Below are 20,640 nucleotides of genomic sequence, written 5' to 3' on the forward strand. Positions count from 1 at the left end.
AGTGATAATTTCCCAAGAAGTTTTAATGGTGCATGGTGGGCCCCACAGATCCCTTACCGATCAACTCAAAAAAAGAAGAAGTAATCTACCTCTTTCATCATCCGCGTTTTTCATCATCGTGATGGCTTCTTGTGAATTTCATCATGGTGACACTCCTTATCATATTTATTTCCGAATGATTCGAAGCACGCTTGACAGGGATACTTCATCTTGGATGCCTGCTTTTCATATGAGCATTGCCGGCCTTTAGATCACTGATTTGAGAATCACAGTACGGGCATTTCTTAGGGGTAATGGGAGATAGTAGATGAATATCGAAGGAGAAGAAGTATGAATCTCCTATCTTTTTTCTGAGAGGGAGAGATCTTGATTTCTTCTTGGAAAAGAGAGAGGGAGAGAGGGAGAGAGGGAGAGGGAGAGGGAGAGTTTTTGATTTCTTCATGGAAAAGAGAGAGGGAGAGAGGGAGAGGGAGAGAGAGAGGGAGAGGGAGCGAGCGAGGGATTTGCATTTGAATTTCTTCTCACGGTGAGAACTGGTTATATGTTCTTCGCATCCTTTTTCAGATTTTATCTACTAACTGCAGTGGGGGCAAGAATTGGCGGAAGAAGAAGAGGGAGGTTATTGCGGGAGAGTTCTTCAGAAAATGCTTCTGATTTTTGCCTGAGATTGCGATATAGTTGATATATCTTTTAGATTTTTGAAAAGATTTAAAGTTTTTAGAAAACATTTGATCTTTTCCTTTTGAGTTTAAGATCTCTCATTTTACAAACGTGGGAGAAGTATTCTTCGGTTTATGAGGAACACTCTTGTCATAGCCTAGACCGGATCGATCGCCACATTTTCTCGATCCAGATAAGAGTTTTTCTAATTTAGGATTAACTTGGGCATATTTTCAGGTTTCCTTTAAACTCAAGAGAGAGCAGACTTCATGTTTTAATTGTTCGTTTTCAGATTTAAGAATTTCAAACTGGAAAGTTTTAAAATCTAAATTACATTTTGTCTTTTCAAAACAATCTGAAATATGAGACTTTTCTAAAACAAGAGATTCATAAATTTCTTTGAGTTAAAAAAATTTCTCTTTTTGAAGTTTCAATTTCACAGCAATTTTACAACTTTCCTTGTATAGGGAATTGTAAGCATCTTGAAGATCATCTTCATTTTCATATTCACTATTTAGATTTTCTTCATTAGTCGAGTCATCATTATCTGAAAAAATGAATTTAGCTAGAGTTATAAGGGACTTAACATCACACGTTGACTCAATTTCAGAATCTTTTGATTCAGAAGAGACTTCAGAATTAGAAGACTCATCCCAAGTAGCCATCATACTTCTTTTTTTGACTTGCCCTTATTAGGATATTTGTTAGCTAAATGCTCATACTCATCGCAGTTGTAACATTGACTGTCTTTTAATGATGTTCTAGTTTTTTGTTTATGTTTCTTTTTATCAAATGCTTTTTGAAAATCAACCCTCTTTTTACTTTTAAAAATTTTATAAAATCTCTTTATCAAAAGAGTCATATCATCCTCAGAGTTTTCTCAATCAGAGTTTAAATCATTTTTATGAAAACCATTTTAAAAAGTTTTTAAAGCAATAGATTTACCTTTTGGAGCTTTAAAGGTTAACTCATAAGTCTGTAATGAGCCAACTAATTCATCAACCCTCATATTGTCCGTATCATGAAGTTCCTAAATTGTGGTTACTTTAGAATTGAACCGTTCATGAAGTGAGTGTAGTATTTTAACACATATCTTGCTTTCAGAAATTTTATTGCCTAAACCCCACATAGAGTTTATAATGTCATTTAATCTGGTATAGAAGTCCATGAACATTTCATTTTCTTTCATACGTATTTCCTCAAATTTAGTTGTAAGGATTTGTATCTTAGATTTCTTGACAATTGAAGTACCCTCATGTGTCATTTCCAATATATCCCAAGCATGTTTTGCAGAATCACATGATATAATTATTTTGAATTCATTCGGTAATAGTGCACAAGTAATTGTATTTAGTGTTTTAGCATTTGCACTACTCTCAGTTTTCTGAAGTGTGGTCCAAGAGAAATACGGTGTAATTTTCATAGATTTTGAACCATCAATCCCGATTACTTTCAGTGGTAGGAGGGGTCCATTCATTCACTGTAGATAGCCACACACTTTCATTCATGAATTTGTATTAATTCCCTAAAATGATCTCACCAAACGGATGGACGAGGTGGATTTCTCACAAACATCACAGTGGCCCCACCTAGCCTTTCGCAGGAAATCCGCATCCTCCTCTACGTAAGAGAAACGGATTGCGTGGTGTGTGACCTCGGTGGTTTGTTGACATTTCCAAGTTCTGTGGGCCCCCTAGTGATGTACGTTTTATATCCAATCTGTCCATCCATTTTCGGAGATCATTTTAGGATACAAAACAAAAACTGAGATAGATCCAAGGCTCAGGTCGGCCACACCCTAGAAAGAACTGGGGACAGTGATACTCACCGTTGAAACCTTCCAAGCCCACCATAATGTTTTTTTGGATAAATACCTGGATCACCATAATGTTCATTTGGATAAATACCTGGATTAAGAGAAAAACCTAATATCTGTTTGATCCAAAACTTCTGTGGAGCCCAAGAAGTTTTCAACGGTGGAAAGCATTGTCTCCAGTGGTGTGGTCCACCAGATATTTGAAATTGCCTCTGTTAGGACCTCAAATATTATTATAAAATGTATTTACATTTTGGATATAACACATACATTATTGGTGGGGTCCACGAAACTTAGTGACATCAACGTAACACCGAGGTGGCACACCGCGCAATCCGCTTCAAAGGGGGAGAGGAGAGCTGTAATTGAAAACGGCTTCGGTGTATCGCGATCCCTGACCGTGGAGCATTCCGTGATTTATGTGCCTTACATCTACGCCGTCTATACGTTTTGAAAGATAATTTTAGGGCTTTGCCCCAAAAGTGAAGCTGATCCAAAATTTAGGAGGACACAGCTCTGGAAACGGTGGTGACTGAATACCCACCATTAAAAACTTTTAGAGGGCCACCAGAATGTTTATTTGTCATCCATCCCGTTGGCAATGTTAAGGTAAAAGAGACTGGATGAAAGGACCATATAAATATCATAAATATCATCTTGATCCAAAACTTTTGTGGCCCACAGTAATTGTCAATCACCATCTATTTTTTTCAACTTTATCTTACTGTATGTTCCAAAAAACGAAGAAGATACAAATTTAAGGTGAACGACACCGATAAAAACTTTTCGTAAGACACTAAAGTTTTGGATCAAGATGATATTTATATTTTCATTTCATCCACAAAAGAATTACATGACATGCACATGGGTTCGAGCAACCGCCAACAAAAAGCTAGACGAGGCCTATCGTAAAGGATCCCTAAGGTGATAGGGTAGGACGAGCTACTTTAGCCACTCTACCTAGCTACACCGGGTTGCACACGCCGAATTTGCCAAATACCACTAGATTGACAATCGAATTTCCATTTTAATTTCATTTTTACTATAAATAGTAAGTAATTCAAGTGAGCCCCACCAAAGGAAACAATTTGGAGGGTGAGCTTTTTATGTACACTATTTTCAATTGTGTGATTCGCGCGAATCACGGATGGAGCTGATTTTCAGGCCCTAGGACTATCATGGGGTAAATCACCTGATGGTTGAGTGGATTTCACATTAATGCCACAATGGGGCCCGCAAGCTAATCATTTCTCTACTTCCTTAAGTAACATTTATTAATTCTAATTTCTCTTTCAATGAAGAAACTACTAGCTACCTACAACTAGCGTAGAGAGAGGAGATATCAAGAGAGGAAACTATTTCCTTTTGCCATGGCCAACCAGAGTTTTGGATCTGGATGGAAGTTTGGCATGGGGGGTTTGACGGGTGCCTCATCATGTGAACGGTTCAAATTTTGTGCTCATATAACGTGAGATGAGTTTTCAAAAAGTTATCATAAGTTCCCGTGAAAAATTGGTGTGCAGGTGAGCATTTCATTTCACTATATATGTATAGAGAGAGAGTGAGTCATGCTTACATGCATGCTTGTGCACTTGCACACCTTTGCATAGGTGCCATGGGCCCAGAATTCGAACGACCCATGTGATGTGGCACCCCATGAAACCCCTATAGCCCAACTTTTAACATGATCCAAAACTCTGATGAGCCGTATCAAAGAGAGAGGCAAATCAAGGGATGAAACTATTTTCTTTTACCATGGCCCACAAAAGTTTTGACAAGAACTTACGCAAGTAGAGTCGGGCATCAAGTCGAGTCGAACTAAGTTAGGGCTAACCCAATCCGATCCAGTTTTGAAATAAACCTGACCCAAACTCGACTCAACCTGGTAGCGAGTCCAGCATGCCTAACCCAATTCGAGTTCGGCCTTGATGTAGAGCAGGTTGCGGACAGCCAAGATGGATCAAAAATGGAGCGGTCGATAACAGAAGTGATCCAGACCGTCAGACCTTAGATCGAGCATATCTCACAATCCAAAATGAGTTGTCGGGCGTAAAATATACGATTTCGGGGTAGAACGAGCTACTTTAGCCACCTAACCTGAATTTGCGAAACCCGGATTAGCAAAATACCCCTGGATCGACAGTCGTTTCCCTATTTTAATTCCGTTTTTACTATAAATAATAAATTTTAATTTCATTTTTACTATAATATAATAAATTTTAGTTTGATTATAACTCTTCATCCATTAGGCTTTAGGAGTTGGGGAGTAGTGCCCAACGTGAAAAGAGCTTAGAATAATTAAGATAACGGCTTGGTGAAGCCAAATAAGAAACTATTTTTGGCGAAAAACCTTGTGCACTAGTGGACATCATGACCATCTATAAATATTAAGTTTCCTATTTATGGTAAGCTGTGAATTTTAGGAGTTTTAGTTATAATTTGCTTTTGATTTCACTCCCATTGCTTGGTATGCCTATTTAACAGGTTGTGAACTCATTTATTTTATTCATTAATCAATTTCGAATTTTGTAAAATTTATTTTCTATTTGCTTGCTTTCTTTCTCGTCGATTCGAGAAGCCTCTGCGAGGAGTCCAGAGAAGTTGGATTCGGAACAGTTATCCTCTTGAGGAAGACGGTGGTCGACCTCATCACGTCATCTCTGCGTCAAGCCTGGACTAACTCGAACCAAGTTGGGTCAAGTCAACACCGTGTCAGTTCCGTTGCAGCGGATAAGTTAGATTCGATTTAGGTTTTTATATAGACACATAAATCAAAAGAATGACTGCTTTAAAAATAGATCAAAAGATGGCACTAAATTTAGAAATATATAGAACACAATTTTGAATGGCCTGGTGTTGAAAACCACACACACTTGATGATCCTAGACATGAAAATTTGCAGCCTTAGGAAAGCTAAAGACTGGTAATTGCCTTTGCTTGGCATTCAACGACGAAAAAATGACAGGCAGTGAACTTCGGATCAGCCCGGTGAGTTCTCAACCACAGGCAGTCCATTGATAGTTCCTACTCTAGAGAGACGTTCATATCGACCAACCTACCAGCTGCCAAAATTTTCAGAAGCCAACACCAGGCCTGGCCTTGTTGACAGCCCTATAATTGAGGCAAGATCAACCTCTAGAAAAACAAGTTGAATTAAATCTCAAGTCCAGATTTAGAGAGGAGGCAGCCTTCTTTCGCATTCCTTCAGTTCTCCTACCCACTAACAGAGAGGGGCAGGCCTCTCAATCTCAGAAAATCCCAAAAAAATCCATAAATACTTCTATTGTGGCTCTGTAAAACCCTTCTGTGAAGCCAATTGAAACAAAATAAATAGCCACAGAATAAAAACGGCTAGAATGAACAACAGCAGAACAGACCAAACTACAACAACCCGACTTTGTTATCACCTCTGCAAAATAAACAGCATGTCTACAGGAAAGCACGTCCACACAGTACCAGAGAACTGATGAATAGCGGATATGTTTTCTGCTTTGTAGTTTTCAAAGGGCGTTGCAAAGGACGTGTGTTTAAGGGCAGAAGGTTCAATCAAGAGATGTATCTTTCCTGCTGCTCTTGAAGAAGCCGAGCAGAAGATTTTGCATCCAGGTAGAGACTGCTCACTTCCTCAAGATCCGCCTTTAAGAATAGAAACAAGAGAAGGATCAGATGGTATGAGAGAAATTCTAGGAGCCAACAAACACCATTGAGATCGAGTGATGAAATTCATACCTTGCAGATGTTATCTCTACCGTTCATTTTAGCCACAATGCTGGCAGGTGCTAACAGCTGAACTGCATGCCTGAGGAAACAGAAGAAAGCTTTACATACTACCAGTCGTGAAACTCTAGTTCACTGGAAATGAAATACACCTCATGTGTTTGAGAGGGCACAGCATGTAGGTCTGAGCCTGTGAGGTGCATTTCATGCATATCAACAAGCATATGAACAGAAATGATGGCGCATGGATGGATGTATTTGCGTGGGTACAATGCATGCATGATACATGCAAAAGAATGGGAGTGTCAAAAAAAAAAAAAAAAAACTAAACAAATGTGTAGGTAGTTCACATGCATGATGGACATTTGTGTGCATATAAAGGGAGGCAAATGTGTATATGAGGGGGAGAATGTGTATATTAAGGGCAAAAGGCTGCAACATGGATGGATATGTGGTAGCAGATGTGAGTGCATCTAGGTGTGAGAACACATTGTATGTGTCTAACATTCATGTGCATGTTGAGTATTTGAACACCCGTGTATCATGAAGATAAAGATTGAGTACAGCAGTGATGGGGACATCACGCGCACATGCACACGCATGCCGCCCCCCCTACGCACGTATGCAAGGAGGAGGAGGGCCCCACCGTCGATCTGGATTGATGACGACGTCCAGGGAGGGCCCCCTAATTAGAAGACTGAGTTTTGGTTCTTTAGAGTGGGCCCAATAGTCAAATAAAGCCCATCATGGGTTCTCATGATCGTGGCCCACTAGTCTGATTAGTCTCATATTTTAGGTTTTGCTTATTAATGTTATTTAGAATATCATGGACAGTTTATATTACTTTGATTAGTTATTATTTGTGTTTACTTCATCGCTAAATAATAGGTTGTGCACATTGCACGAGTTTTAGGAGTATAGGATTTTCTTATAAATAAGCACCCCTTGTAGGCTTTTTTTCTCAATGAAGATTAATAAAAATTGCAGCGTTTTCCTACTCCTTTCCGAGTTATGAAAACCTAGTTGGGTGCGAAGCCCTCCCTTCTTCGAAGGGCTAACTACCGTGGTGCAAAGCCACATCTATCCCGATTTGCTCTTATCTGCTACCATCTACCCTTCTCATCTCGCATAATCATCTGCGCTACAAATCTGTCCTTTATTGCAGCAATTTTCCTTTCTTCAGTAGAATTCCATAATCTGGCCCTGCAGGAGGGGCTGAAACTTCGGTGGATCACCACGCCTAGACTGTACATCGGATCGACTTGAAACTTCGACGTTTTGAAGCTCAGCCCTGGCCAACCAAACCCAAGAGGGCATTTTTTGGGTTCGTGGGCCCCACACATGTGCGGCCAACCATCAACGCACGTGCGTCAGGCCCAACCTGTTGTCCACACACGTGGGCTGGTTACGGGTTCTCTCTCTCCTCTCTTTCACTCTTCTCTCACCTGATTTTCTTAACCCTAACCCTAGATTGTCCTAAATCTCCAATTTCTATCCATTTTCTTTAACCCAAGGGTTTCCCAAATTGAACATGTGACTCCCTTGGATTAGAGAAATATTTCTATGCATGTGTGAATGAATTTACTCTCCTTTGAGCATTGTTTGGCCTATAATATTAATTGTTTCAGCTCTAGCATATGTAGGCCTGGACCCGCATAGATTTCCCTTGTTGAGTTCTTGACGTTATGTGGGATGTGGAATTTTGTGTGATTGTGTTTGAACTAGTATGATCTGAAGCCTGGAATTTCGTATATCATATTTAAATTTTCATGTCCTGGATCAAGCAGCCAGTTCTAGAAAATATGCCATTAATAATAACCATGCACAAAGAAACAGATTGTTGAGACATGAAAGAGTACATGCACTTAGCATAGGAAAACTGATAGGACAGATGCGGCATAAGGAATAAAAATATATAAATAAATAAATCTTAATAAAAAGAGGACCTTAAAGATGCCTGTTGCCCCATCTCTCCTAGGTAAGCAAGACTCTCTTCATCAATGACCAGTTCCTCAACCTGGGCGCGGATTGCCAATATCTGGCCACAACCCACAGAAATGATAAAAGAAAAGAATTCATAGTACAATGAAATCACCATAATTGAATTTTTACAGAAACAGAGAAGTAATTGAGCATGAACCTGTATCATGTCAGCTGGACCTTAAGTTTCTGTCCGTATAATCACAAGACGGTCTTACAGGTCAACAGGTTTGCCATGTGGACTGCTCATATCAGTTCCCCTACATCATATGCATTGAAGAAAAAAATAGCATAAGCTTGCAGGAAGATATTGCAGATTAATGCTAAAAAAGGCATGTAAAGATTTCTAGGAAGGACACAATTCAGATAAGAGAACAAAAAGTAGGATCTTCCAAGAAGCAGTGTTACATGTAAAAGCAGCTGATATATGTGAAAGCAGTGTTCAAGAATGAACTAGCTAGTGGACCAAAAATGCTAACAAATTGACTTGCTTTGAAGTTTGAACAAGCACTGAGTCCCTAGTCCCAAACCCTTGATTATTCAAAATAGACCCACTTGATGGACTTGGGCACTTTTCATGTGATTGACGACTTACTCATCCACTCAGCCAAACTGAGCATGGAAAACAAATGACTTTTCATGGAATCAACTTTGAGACCTTTTCACATTTCATGAAAGCCTAGAGTTTCTCATTACCTGACATTGCATATTCCTCTGTTCGTAGCAAAAATTACTATTGGTGATAGTGAGCTTTCTAGGGCGCGGTTAAGGTATGAAAAGCATTCCATATCGAGCATGTGAACCTGCAAATAGGATATGTCAAACCAGAGGAACTGTGAAAACTAACCCATGTAGGAAATGAAAGAGGCTTGAAAGGAAAGGGCACCTCATCAATGAATAGGACTCCAGGGACAAGCTCTGCTACCCCTTCATCGATATATCTGTTAACAACCTGTTAACCATGTGGTTTTTTCAGAAGGTCACACATTTCCACCATCCCACTATACATATTTCCACTGGACTCGCTACTAATTGCCTAAATACGATGAATGGTATCTAAGGCTGCATTTGGGTGCTCCAAACATCATGAGATTCCATGATATTTCATGATTAAGCAGCCTCGTTTGTTGCAAAATTTCATGAAATTTCATGATATTTTGTGCAAGAAAACGCAGCTTAAAATAATGAATTTACATTAAAGGCCATATTCCATGCAAAGAAGAGTGGCAGAACCTTGTTAATTTCTTGTCGTAGCTTTTCAGTAATTTCAGTCTTCCTGGGTTTCATCATCTGGCCCATGAGCGATAATATATCTTGCCCTCCTTGTGGGCGAGCATTTGCAGCATCCAAATCATGGAGTGTAACATCCTAGCAAGGAAACGAAAAATAAACAATCAGAACATCTCAAAAGAGGGAGAAATGGGTGGGGGGGCATAAAACTTATGGTACTTATGCAAAGAGAGAAGTACTTGTGCAAAGAGAGAAGTGAAGATATTCATCACGTTATGGTCTACCATAAGCCCATTCAAAGATCCAGAAAAGAAAAACTGCCAGTCTATCATGAAAAGAATACTCTGCATTTGGTTTCGCCAGCATGAATACAAAAATCTGAGCCAAACAGTGACTTCAAGTCTTTTGGGTCCAATAGTAGAAAAATTATGAGGCCCACAAAACATATGCTGATATAATGACCACAGGCCACCATTAAATGCCATGTTTCAAAAAGGACTGCCTGTATGAAGAAAAGTGCCATGGGACAATATTTAGCAAATGGCTAATTACCATCTCCTAACAATACATTTTTTTTCAATGGATCTCCTAGCAATATATTTCAAGCTCTTAAACTAAAAGACAACTAAGGGGGCATTTCGTTGCAACTTCAGCAAAGGAGTTTTATTCTGAAGTCCTATCCTATCAGCTTCCAAGTAAATATAGCCATGGGTAAAACACTATTTTGCTAACTTTTAAAAAGTAGCTTCTAATTCTACTCAAGACCTGCTTTTAGCTTATAAGGTTGGCTTCTTTTGCTATTTGTTCGTAGGACAATTGATGGGCCCACATGATGGAGTCCAAGTCCATGTAGGCACTACCTTTATTCCATGAACCATAGGTAAACCCACGGGAGGGTTCGTCTAGTCTTAGTCATTGATTGGTCCAACTAGGCCGATATTGAAAATCAACGGCCTAATTGGACCAATGTTAAAGCCGAATGATCTAACTCATACAATACTAAAGATGAATGGTCAAATTGGACACATATCAAAGACAAACAGTCAAATTAGTCCAAATTAGCCCATTGGACTGATATTGAAGATGAATGGTCTAGTTGTGTTCAAATTGGAGATGAATGGTCCAATTGAGCCGATATTGAAAATCAACGGCCCAATTGGATTGATTATCAAAGATGAATGGTCTAATTCAAATAATATTAAGGATGAATGGTCTGATCGGACCAATATCGAACACAGATGGTCCAATTAGTCTAAAAATGAAAATCAACACTTCGATTGGATCAATTTTAAAGATGAACTATCCGATTGCGTTGAAATTGAAGATAAATGGTCTAATTGGTCCAATATTGAAAACAAACTGCCCGATTGGACCAATGTCTAGTTTGAATATTCTGATTCGAGTAACATTAATATGGACGGTCAGATTAGGTTGATATCAAAGATGAACAGTTTGAATTGGCCAAAATTGATGATCAACGGTTCAATTAGGTCAATATTGAAGATGATTGGCTCAATGTTAGATATTAATGGCCCGATTTGGTTGATATTGATGATCAACAGTCTGATATTGTAGATGAACAGATCGATTGGATCTAATCAGTCGTTCATCTTCAATATCAGACTGTTGACCATCGATATTGGCCCAATCGGATCATTGATCACCAATTTCAACGCAAGCAGGCTATTCATCTTTAATATTGATCTAATCCAATTGTTGATCTTCAATATCCACCCAAACAGACTGTTGATCTTCAATATTAGAAAAATCCGATAATTCACCAGTAATTTTGGCCCATTTAGAATGTTCTTCTTTGATATTGATCCAAGCATACTGATGATCTTTAATCTCCACTCAGAGGGGTCGTTCATCTTCAATATAGGTCCAGTCAAATCGTTGATCTTCAATTTCGGACTAACCAGACCGTTCATCTTTGATTTTAGTCCAATTGGACTACTCATCTTTAGGATGATACTATCATTCCAATCATATCATCTGGATTTACATCAGTCAAATTAGGCCAATCATGTTCAACATTGACCCAATCGGACCATTCATATCTAATTTCATCTCAATCAGACTATTCATCTTCACTATTGCTATCAAGTGGTTTAAAGTTGTTTTTGCCTTAATTAATTTGGCTAAGAGTGAATTCATGGGTAGTGATGTCTCTCAGGAAGAGGTGTCCTGGTTAGCTGATATCTTTGGTTGCTGGGTTGGCTCCATTCTTTCTTACATGGGCCTTCCTCTATGCTTTGGGAATCCTGCGTAGCACCTATGGGATTGGGTGGTTAGAGAATGGAGAAGAAGCTTTCTCCTTGGAAAAGCAAGTTGCTCCCTCTTGGGGGGCAGGTTTACCTTGACCAAAGCCTCCCTCTCTAGCCCCCCCTTTTACTTTATGTCCATGTTTCGTTGTCCCAAGTCAGACCGCGGCAAGGAGGTGCCTCGACCAAGAAATTCCATTTGCTCAATTGAAAAGAGGTTTGTTGTCCTATTGCCAAAGGGGGTGCTGGCATAAGGCGTCTCGATGTGGTTAACTCGGCCCCGCTAGACAAGTGGGTTTGGCATTCTGGAGTGGAGGAGTCCAGTTTGTGAAGGAAAGTCATTGCTACAAAGTATGGTTCTTCCCCCATGGGCTAGTGGATCAAAGATTCATCTTTGTATCAACCTCCTTCATTTGGAAGATTATCACTCGAGTTACTCTGTTAATGTCTGCTGGTTTGAGCTTTGCAGTAGGGAGGGGTCCAGGGTCAGATTTTAGGAGGATGTTTGGTGCAGAGACTCTTCACCATTGTTGTCATGTGCAATCGCATAGGCGCATATGCGATCGCATGTGCGCATATCCATATGCCGATCGCATATGCGATCATGGCATATGCGATCTGGCACATGCGATCGCATATGTTGCATATGTGAAAATATGCGATCGCATATTGGTCATGGAAAATTGAATTCTTATTTTTATTTTTATTTTTTTGCAAAAAATAATAATAATAATAACATTTTATCTATAAAAAGGCTTCTCACTATTCTCTTAATCTCTCTCTCTCTCTCTCTCTCTCTCTCTCTCTCTCTCTCTCTCTCTCTCTTGGAAGTTGGAAGATCAAGATTCAAGCACTTTTAAGTTTCAAGGAAGATAGCTTGTTGATTTTCTACCATAATAAATAAATAGCTTGTTGATTTTGTTGTTACTTCTTGTTAACTATATTGTTAAATGTGAATGACTTGATGTTTAATTGATTTTATCTCTTTCAAATGTATTTTAAATATGTAAAATTAGTTATCTATTAACTTGGAAAAGTTCTCCTCATTTTCTTATATTTTTGAATTTTTCCCTAACACACACACACACACACACACACACACACACACACACACACACACACACACACACACACATGATCACATATGCGATTCGACAACATTACTCTTCACTTCTATCATCCTTCTCTGCTCTGGCTAGCCTCTGCCTTGGGGAAAATATCTCTATGGCCGGTTGTTTTCGAGCCAAAATTCAAGGGGAGTGGGTTCCTCCTTGCCACCAGGATTTATATGATTTTAAAATCGATGATCTAGCTTCTCTTCTTTCTTGCTTGCAGGGATCTCACTCTCCAGGTGTGGAAGACTCTCGTTTGGCGCTTCAACAAATCCAGTATCTTCTTGGTGCGATCCTTTTATTCTTTATTGTCCCGGTCTAAGACTGGGGGCTTCAATAGTCACATTGCCAATGTGTGGTCTTACAGTGCTCCTCCGAAGATCATTGCCCTTGCCTGGTTGGCCAAGAGAAATTGGGTTCTAACTATTGACAATCTTTGTAAGAGATCCACGACGTAGCCAAATGCTTCTCCTGTGTCTAAGTACTAAGGAGTCTGGGGACCATTTATTTATCCATTGCTCCTCCAGAATGGTGTGGTCCAGCATTCTTTGATCCCCGAATGTTTCATGGGTGATGCCAAGTTCGGTTGAGAGCCTATTCCATTCTTGGCACGTTGGAGGAGGGGGTTCCCTTGGTATTTGCGGATGGAGGATTGCCTTGCTCGCTGTTCTCTAGTCTATTTGGATCGAAAGAATAATCGTTGCTTAGTGGCTATATGGTCGGGGTTCTTCATAGGGTTGTCATGTATATCAGGGAGTGGGCTACCTAAGTATGTAGTTTCATGGGTTTGTTCTATTTTTCATTTGTCTCTTTTGTTTTTGTTTCTTTGAATTTTTGGTTGTTTTTCTTTTTTCAGCCTTGGGCTTTAATAAATTGAATCATCTTTCAAAAAAAAAATCTTCACTATTGGTCCAATTGGACTGTTGATATTCAATTTTAGACTATTCAAATTGTTCATCTTCAATATCATTTGAATCAGATCATTTTGGCTTAGACATCAGTCTAATCGGACCATTCTCTTTCAATATCAGCTCAATCTGACTGTCCATTTTTAATATCGGTCCAATCGAACCATTGATATTCAATATTAGACTAATTAGGTCTTTCATCTTTGATATCAGTCCAAACAGGCCATTCATTTCTATTATCATTGAAATTGGACCATTAAACTCAGATATCAGTCCAATCAGCCCATTAATTTCAAAATTGGACTAGTTGGACCATTTATCTCCAAATTCAACATAATTGGGTTGTTCATCTTTAATATCCACCCAACCGGACCATTGATCTTCAATTATTGGCTAAATATTCATCTTTTATATCCGCCCAATCCGACCATTCATCTTTGGTATCGTCTGGAGTTGGCCATTCGCCTTCGACATCAGTCCAATTGGGTTGTTGATTTTCAATAAACCATTTACTACAATTTCAACACAACCAAACCATACATCTTCAACATCAGTCTAATCAAGGTGTTGATCTTCAATTTTGGCCTAATTAAACCGTTCATCTTCTTTTCTTTTCTTTTTTTGAAAGATTAAAACCATTCATCTTTGATATTTATCTAAGCTAACCATTCATTTTGTATCGTTCGAATAGGACCATTCAGGAACAACCATCTAATGTCCACACATATGATTACAGATCGAAGGTGTGGCCCACATGGACCTAGACTATCTATCATGTCGGCCCAACAATTGTTTGACTCTGAGAGAGAGAGAGAGAGAGAGAGAGAGAGAGAGAGATATGTCCCCCCTTACTTTTCTTGGGAAGCACTTCTAACCTACTTTTCTTGTGGTTGTGTCAGTGTAGTTATTTCTTCCTTGGGTCACTGGGTTTCTTTTCTCAGCCTTGGGGCTGTGGTTGTATTTTTGTCCTTTTTTCTTGTTTTTATGCTTTTCTGGTTGTTGTTTGTTTCTGCTCTTCTTCTTTTTTTGTAACAAAATTTCTCATCTTTCCAAATAAAAAAAAAAAACTACTTCAAATTCATTAGAGAAAGGTTCTCATAAGAAAATGTTCCCAAACACCTTTACACTTTAGAACAGCTTTTATTTTAAAAGAGAAGCTACTAAGTAGCTTCTGCTAGTGTTACCAAATGCACCCTAAAATCCTACATGGCTAGCAATGCTGACTCTAGCATAGGATTTTGAACGTGACTTCAACGCACTACATTCTTCTACCATTAGACCAATCTTATCCTTGATGATCTAATGGCCCAACACTAACTCATCTACGAATTTACCTATGCACACATCCAATGTTTCAAATAAAATTTACCATTGCACTAATATTGCCATTACATACCACACAAATTATTCTTGTTATTTTTATTACGACTTTTAGTAAACAGGTCATGAACAACTTTGTACAAGGCCACACATGCAAATCTGGCACAGGGACATGCATCAGGTGGGTCCTAACACCATGTAGATGATGTGACCCAAAAACATGACAGTTTACTCATCAGGTAAGCCACATCTCTATGTTAAATGTGGACCATTCACAATTTTTTAGACTGTTCATTGTTCCCACACACGCATTGCCCACCTGATAAGCGGACAAAGCCTGATTTTTTAGTGAGATCGTCTACAGAGGACAACCGATTCGCAGCTAAATGTCATGTGCACATGCAAGATTGAGACCAGCAGGAGAGTATCCCCAAAGGACACCTCTATCCTAAGAACACCCTTTTTAGCTAGAACACATGCCAGGTTGAAAAAAGGGAACTTGACGACCCACAGATAAGTTTCTCATCTCATCCACCCACTCAGCTACTATCCAAGAGTACTCAAATGATGAGCTTACAACTGAATGACATTCAACAGATCACCCTCAAGCACTAAAGGCCCTGAGTGCACACGTAATGGCTCTTTGACCGCTGTCCAAACTCCGAAGAGTTCATGTATCCACCTCAGAGGAGTTGCAAACCCCAGCCAGGCCTGAGACATCCTTTCTCACCCCTCCATAGCTGTCCAATGTTAGACCACCCACTCCTGCCAGACCAGTTTCCCAGGGAATAGCCATCAGAGTTTTTAATTAAGCAGTCCAATTGATGGAAGACTCCATCTGTTCACCAAAGTAGATCTCTTCTCACATCTTCAACACTTGACCCATCCTCTTAGAAAATTGGCTTTTTTAAATCCCCCCCAACTCCTGACAAACTACCAATGAGGCAACTCTTCCCTGGCTTTCTTTCCACAACTCTTTACGCTGACTCCCTTTTGTTCTTAAAGGCACAATTACATTGCTCCTTGCATATGGACCATAGAATATCCCAAGAACAAGGTGCCAGATCATGCAGCCTCTAAAAGATAGAAACCCAAACCCCCGAGTTTCCAACAGCTGCTATGGGAGACACTGTGGTAGCAGGCATGACCAACTCCACTCCAAACAATCCCCAACAATAAAGAATACTGACACTGAATGGATGAGTAGATGGTCCACAGACTCCGCATTAGTAATAGGAAGAACGAGCTTTCTGTATGGACTATGGAGATGGTCTGCTGGAAGAGTTTTATCAAGGCCTGCCTCCCAACAAAAGCTAATGCTCTAGGGTTGGACCCTTTTTTTCCTTCTTCTGAATGGTTGCCTTGCACCTTATGTTTGATAATGGCAGATGCAACCTACCGGGCATCTCACACACGCACCTTAATATATATATATATATATATATATATATATATCTATATATATATATATATATATATATATATATATATATATCTTGGAATGATGTATATTTATAAAAAAAAAAAAAAAAAAAAAAGGGTGCACACAAGAAAAAGAAAAGAGAACAAAAAAAAAAACTATAAATTTAAAACTATCAAGCTCAAATTGCTGTGAAGCCATGAATCAGTACATTATAGACCAAATGGACGGAGCTTAGGGACTGAATACAGGGAGGAAGATCAAAAGGGGGTTGCCTATCAGCTCAAATCTACGACGATGAACCCGTGTCAGCTTTTACTCCATATTTTGAGAACACGCCCATTATCTTCAATCTCCTGGCGGATCCAGGGGCTTCTAATCTTAAGGCCTTGTCAGATTTTTCTTTGACCATTTGCTGCTTCCATACCACTCGATTCTTACTCCACTGCTTAGGGCCCATTTGGATACCGCCAAATAAGTTACTTTTCTACTTACATCAGTAGATAAGTAACTTATTTGGGATAAGTAAGTTTGGTTTAAGATCAAATATAACTTTTTTACTTAAAGCTACTTACTCACTTCAGCTTAATAAGTAGAAACCAAGAAAAGCTACTTAAGGCATAAGTAGCTTATCTTAAGTAACTTATGATCCAAACACCCCCTTAGAGACCACTTCTTTCTTTGGTCTCTCACTTTCTTCATTATTTGGCTCGGATACATTGACATGTTTGATACCCACTTTGATCTCTTCCCAATCTGAGAATGTATGCTCATCCTCCATGCTGTAAACAAACTCAGCAGAATCTTCAGTGCTGCCATCGATCGAAATTTCAGATCCTCCTTCATAGAAGGCTCCTTCCTGTAAATCCCAAGAAAGGCTATCTGCATCTGTCTCTTCCTCCATTTCAGAAACCTCGGCTAGGTAGACGGAGAAATGCAGATCGCTATTTGTTTGTAATAGTACCGTGGATTTGCAATCTCTCAAGTTATCTTTTTAATCTTACCCAACTGTATACTTTGCTAGAAATATGTCTGCACAAACCTATTGCAGTCTCTTCAAATTTGAAGTAAAGGAAGGCAAAGCCCTTGCAAACAGGGTCCCTCGTCTTTTTGTTTCCAGAAACCGTTGGCTTATATTAACAATGCCAGGAAACCCTTTAAATGCCAACTGCAGATCCCCATGGATGTTCTTTTTCTTTGGAAGGTTCCCAACATGAACCTGAATTCCATTTGGAACAACTTCAGGTGCTTTCTGCACTTGCTGTTCCAGCTTCTTATTCGAGAGAGGGGCAGCGCTCTTGAGCTTATTGATGTTGGTGAGCTGGGCTTGCCTGCTCTGCTCAATAACCATCATCAGCCGCGACATTGTTGCTGCTTTTACGCTTGCTCAAAGCCAAAATGGAGAGCATAGCTTGTGCCATTCACAGGAAGAAGGAGAGCCCTTAACCTTCCAAAAAAAAAAAAGTACAACCCTTAGTTTCAAGGATTGAACAGAGATGTGGCAAAGCACCCTGAAATTTTATCACATCCCATGTGACCTGCCTCGAGCCCAACCGGAACCTTCCAAAGGCTCCACTAGAGAGGTGAAAACCTTTCTCCTGAAAGCAGGATTGAATCCCAGCCTGAATGAAATTTCCTTTGAAAACCTCTTAACCACTTCTCCAAAATGTTCCATTCCACAATCAGCAGGAATATTTTGCTAAACACTACCCCTGCCGAGTTTTCCTTCCCATTAAATATCCGGTGATTTCTCTGCTTTCAAATCATCCACAATGAAGATTCCAAAGCAAGCATTCATTGCAATCTTGCCACAGGTCTCAACCTCAATCATTTCCACCCCGAACATAGATCCCCCCATAAAAGCTGGGCAAACCCAATTGACCCAAAGTTGTTAAATACTGCTTCCCATATTTGCCAAGCAAAGTTGCAATGGACTAGCAAATGAGAACAGTTCTCTTCTGCTTGTTCACACATCACCCATCTGTTTGCCAACTGCATTCCTCTTCTTTGGAGACTGTCAACAGTCAATATACTGCTGCAGCACACTTCCCAACAAAACAGGTTAGCTCTCATGGGAGCTCCTTGGATATTATTTCTTTTAGATGACTCCAAATTCTTCATAATGTGTTGAGATTTTAAGGCATAATCATGGATTTTTAAAGATAGTGGTTCCCTTATTATTGAAAATTACAGTTGATCAGAAAGCGAAGTACTACTATTGTCAAAGTTAAATGCTTGGACTAGTAATGTTAAAAACCTAGTAAGAACATCGACCATTTACTGAAAAGCCTAAGAATAATAGGTGTCGTGTTGAAATTGAAATCAAATTGAAAATTTTGAGTAGAACATGAAGAGGTGATTGCATCTTGGTGGAAACTTGAGGCTGACTGTAGAAACCAGTCAACTACGTCACTGAAGATCCCAAGCAAAATAAAATCCAAAAACCGAAATGGAGAGCAAAGAAAGGAAATAAACAATATGATTGCCAAACTCACAATAGAAGTTGAAAAATTGGTAAAAACCTTCACAATTCAGCAAAATTTTGTGGAAAAAAAAAACCAGTCCAACACAATGAGTCTTTTTTTCAACCCTTTTGGATCTCGTGGATCATCAATGGTGGGAGATCTTATATTAAGTTTGGCAATGCAGCTTGTCTGTCCGAAATGGTAAGATCCCATTGAAAATGGTCCCATGTGCAATTCTATGGGGAATATGGAAAGAACAAAATTGCAGAATATTTGGTAGCAAGGTTGCATTGTCAGAAAGCATTTAAAAAGAAAGAAGAAGAAGGAGAAGGAAGAAAGAAAGAAAGAAAGAAATAGTAGTCACGTTTGTGATAGAGTCGAGCCTAACTAGACCAGAGATGCAAGGGAGATCTAAAAATGATCTCCTTCTTGACTAAATAGCAGTTATCTTCAATGTTCGAAATATCGGTATCATGTCACATATCTCACCCTTGGGATACATATACGTATCAGTTATCGCATGGGATATATCGGTGGTATCGCGTAATGTATCATTGTTATTGGAAACATGGGGAAATATTGGAAATTGGTCAAATTTTTCAACAAAATTTTAGTGCTTGTTAAAAAAGACATCAATACACACTTAGAAATCAAAACGTTGCAAAAAACAAGTGCACATAATAGGTTTCTTTGTATGGGATCCTAATCTATGTGTTGTCTAACTAAAATGCTACAAGTATATTCAAAGCCTATTCATATAATTTATAAATGTACGAAGATGTGTGGAAACACAAGCAATATATTCAAAAGCAAAAAAAGAGTCACTAGATTAGGTTACATACATGTTTGATTTTATTTTATTTTTTTCCGCAACTCGGTCCTTCTCCTCCAAATCTTGAAATCGAAGTTCCCAATTCATGATTTTTCATGTCATGCAAAACATGACAAATCATGGATTTGTAGCAATTTGACACTAATTTAACATGATTTACAGAAAAATAAAATAAAAAATTGCTCACCGGATCAAACATGTGGGATATATCCCACTACTTGTGTGTTTTGTATCGCACGGGTGGGATACAAGATATATCGTGGGATATATCAGCCGATATCATCGATATTTAAAACACCGTGGAAGCCACCTCCCTCCTGGTTTTTCAAGCTCAATTTTGACTGGGAACCCAAGTCCTTCAAATTCTGGAGCTGTCCAAAGAAATGGTTGGGGCAAAATTATATTGGTCACTTACACGCCTAGAATTGAGGTGGGATCAAATGAGGCAAAGATGGTGACCCAAAGGAAAGGGCTTTGCATTTGGAATGCTCATATGCTGGGGTTCTTGTTATTGATGGCGATGCTCAAAATGCCATCAGGTAGGCTTCTCTAGTGTAGATGCTCCATGGAAATAAGCTTTTGGTATAGCCAAAATAAGGACTCTTTTGTTATATAGGAATGTTGCCTTTTAAATGCTCAAGGGAGGCTAACAAAACTGCCAATTACCTTGCAAAGTTGCAGTGACGAGAGGTTCACCCAGAATTGACTCCCTGATGATGTTTTGCTTTTCTCTTTGAGTGCATTTTAAGTTTACCATTCAAAAAAATAAGATAAAATAAAACCAGTCCAAACACATCCTATAGGCTATAAGGAGTATGTAATGCCCCCAACGGTAATTCTAATCACAGATTCACGATTGTCAATCCTATATAAAAGAGCTCTAAATAGACCAAATATAGAAGTATTGTGGCACATT

The 20,640-nt window shown here is 39.1% G+C and overlaps 1 pseudogene; it reads right to left on the bottom strand.

Annotated features, from left to right (window-relative positions):
• Positions 1 to 5,610: 5,610 nt before the first annotated feature.
• LOC131230601 (ruvB-like protein 1) overlaps positions 5,611 to 20,640 on the bottom strand; it is a 31,653-nt pseudogene continuing 16,623 nt past the window's right edge.

This window comes from Magnolia sinica, chromosome 17, assembly GCF_029962835.1.
Source record: "Magnolia sinica isolate HGM2019 chromosome 17, MsV1, whole genome shotgun sequence".
Lineage (NCBI taxonomy): Eukaryota > Viridiplantae > Streptophyta > Magnoliopsida > Magnoliales > Magnoliaceae > Magnolia > Magnolia sinica.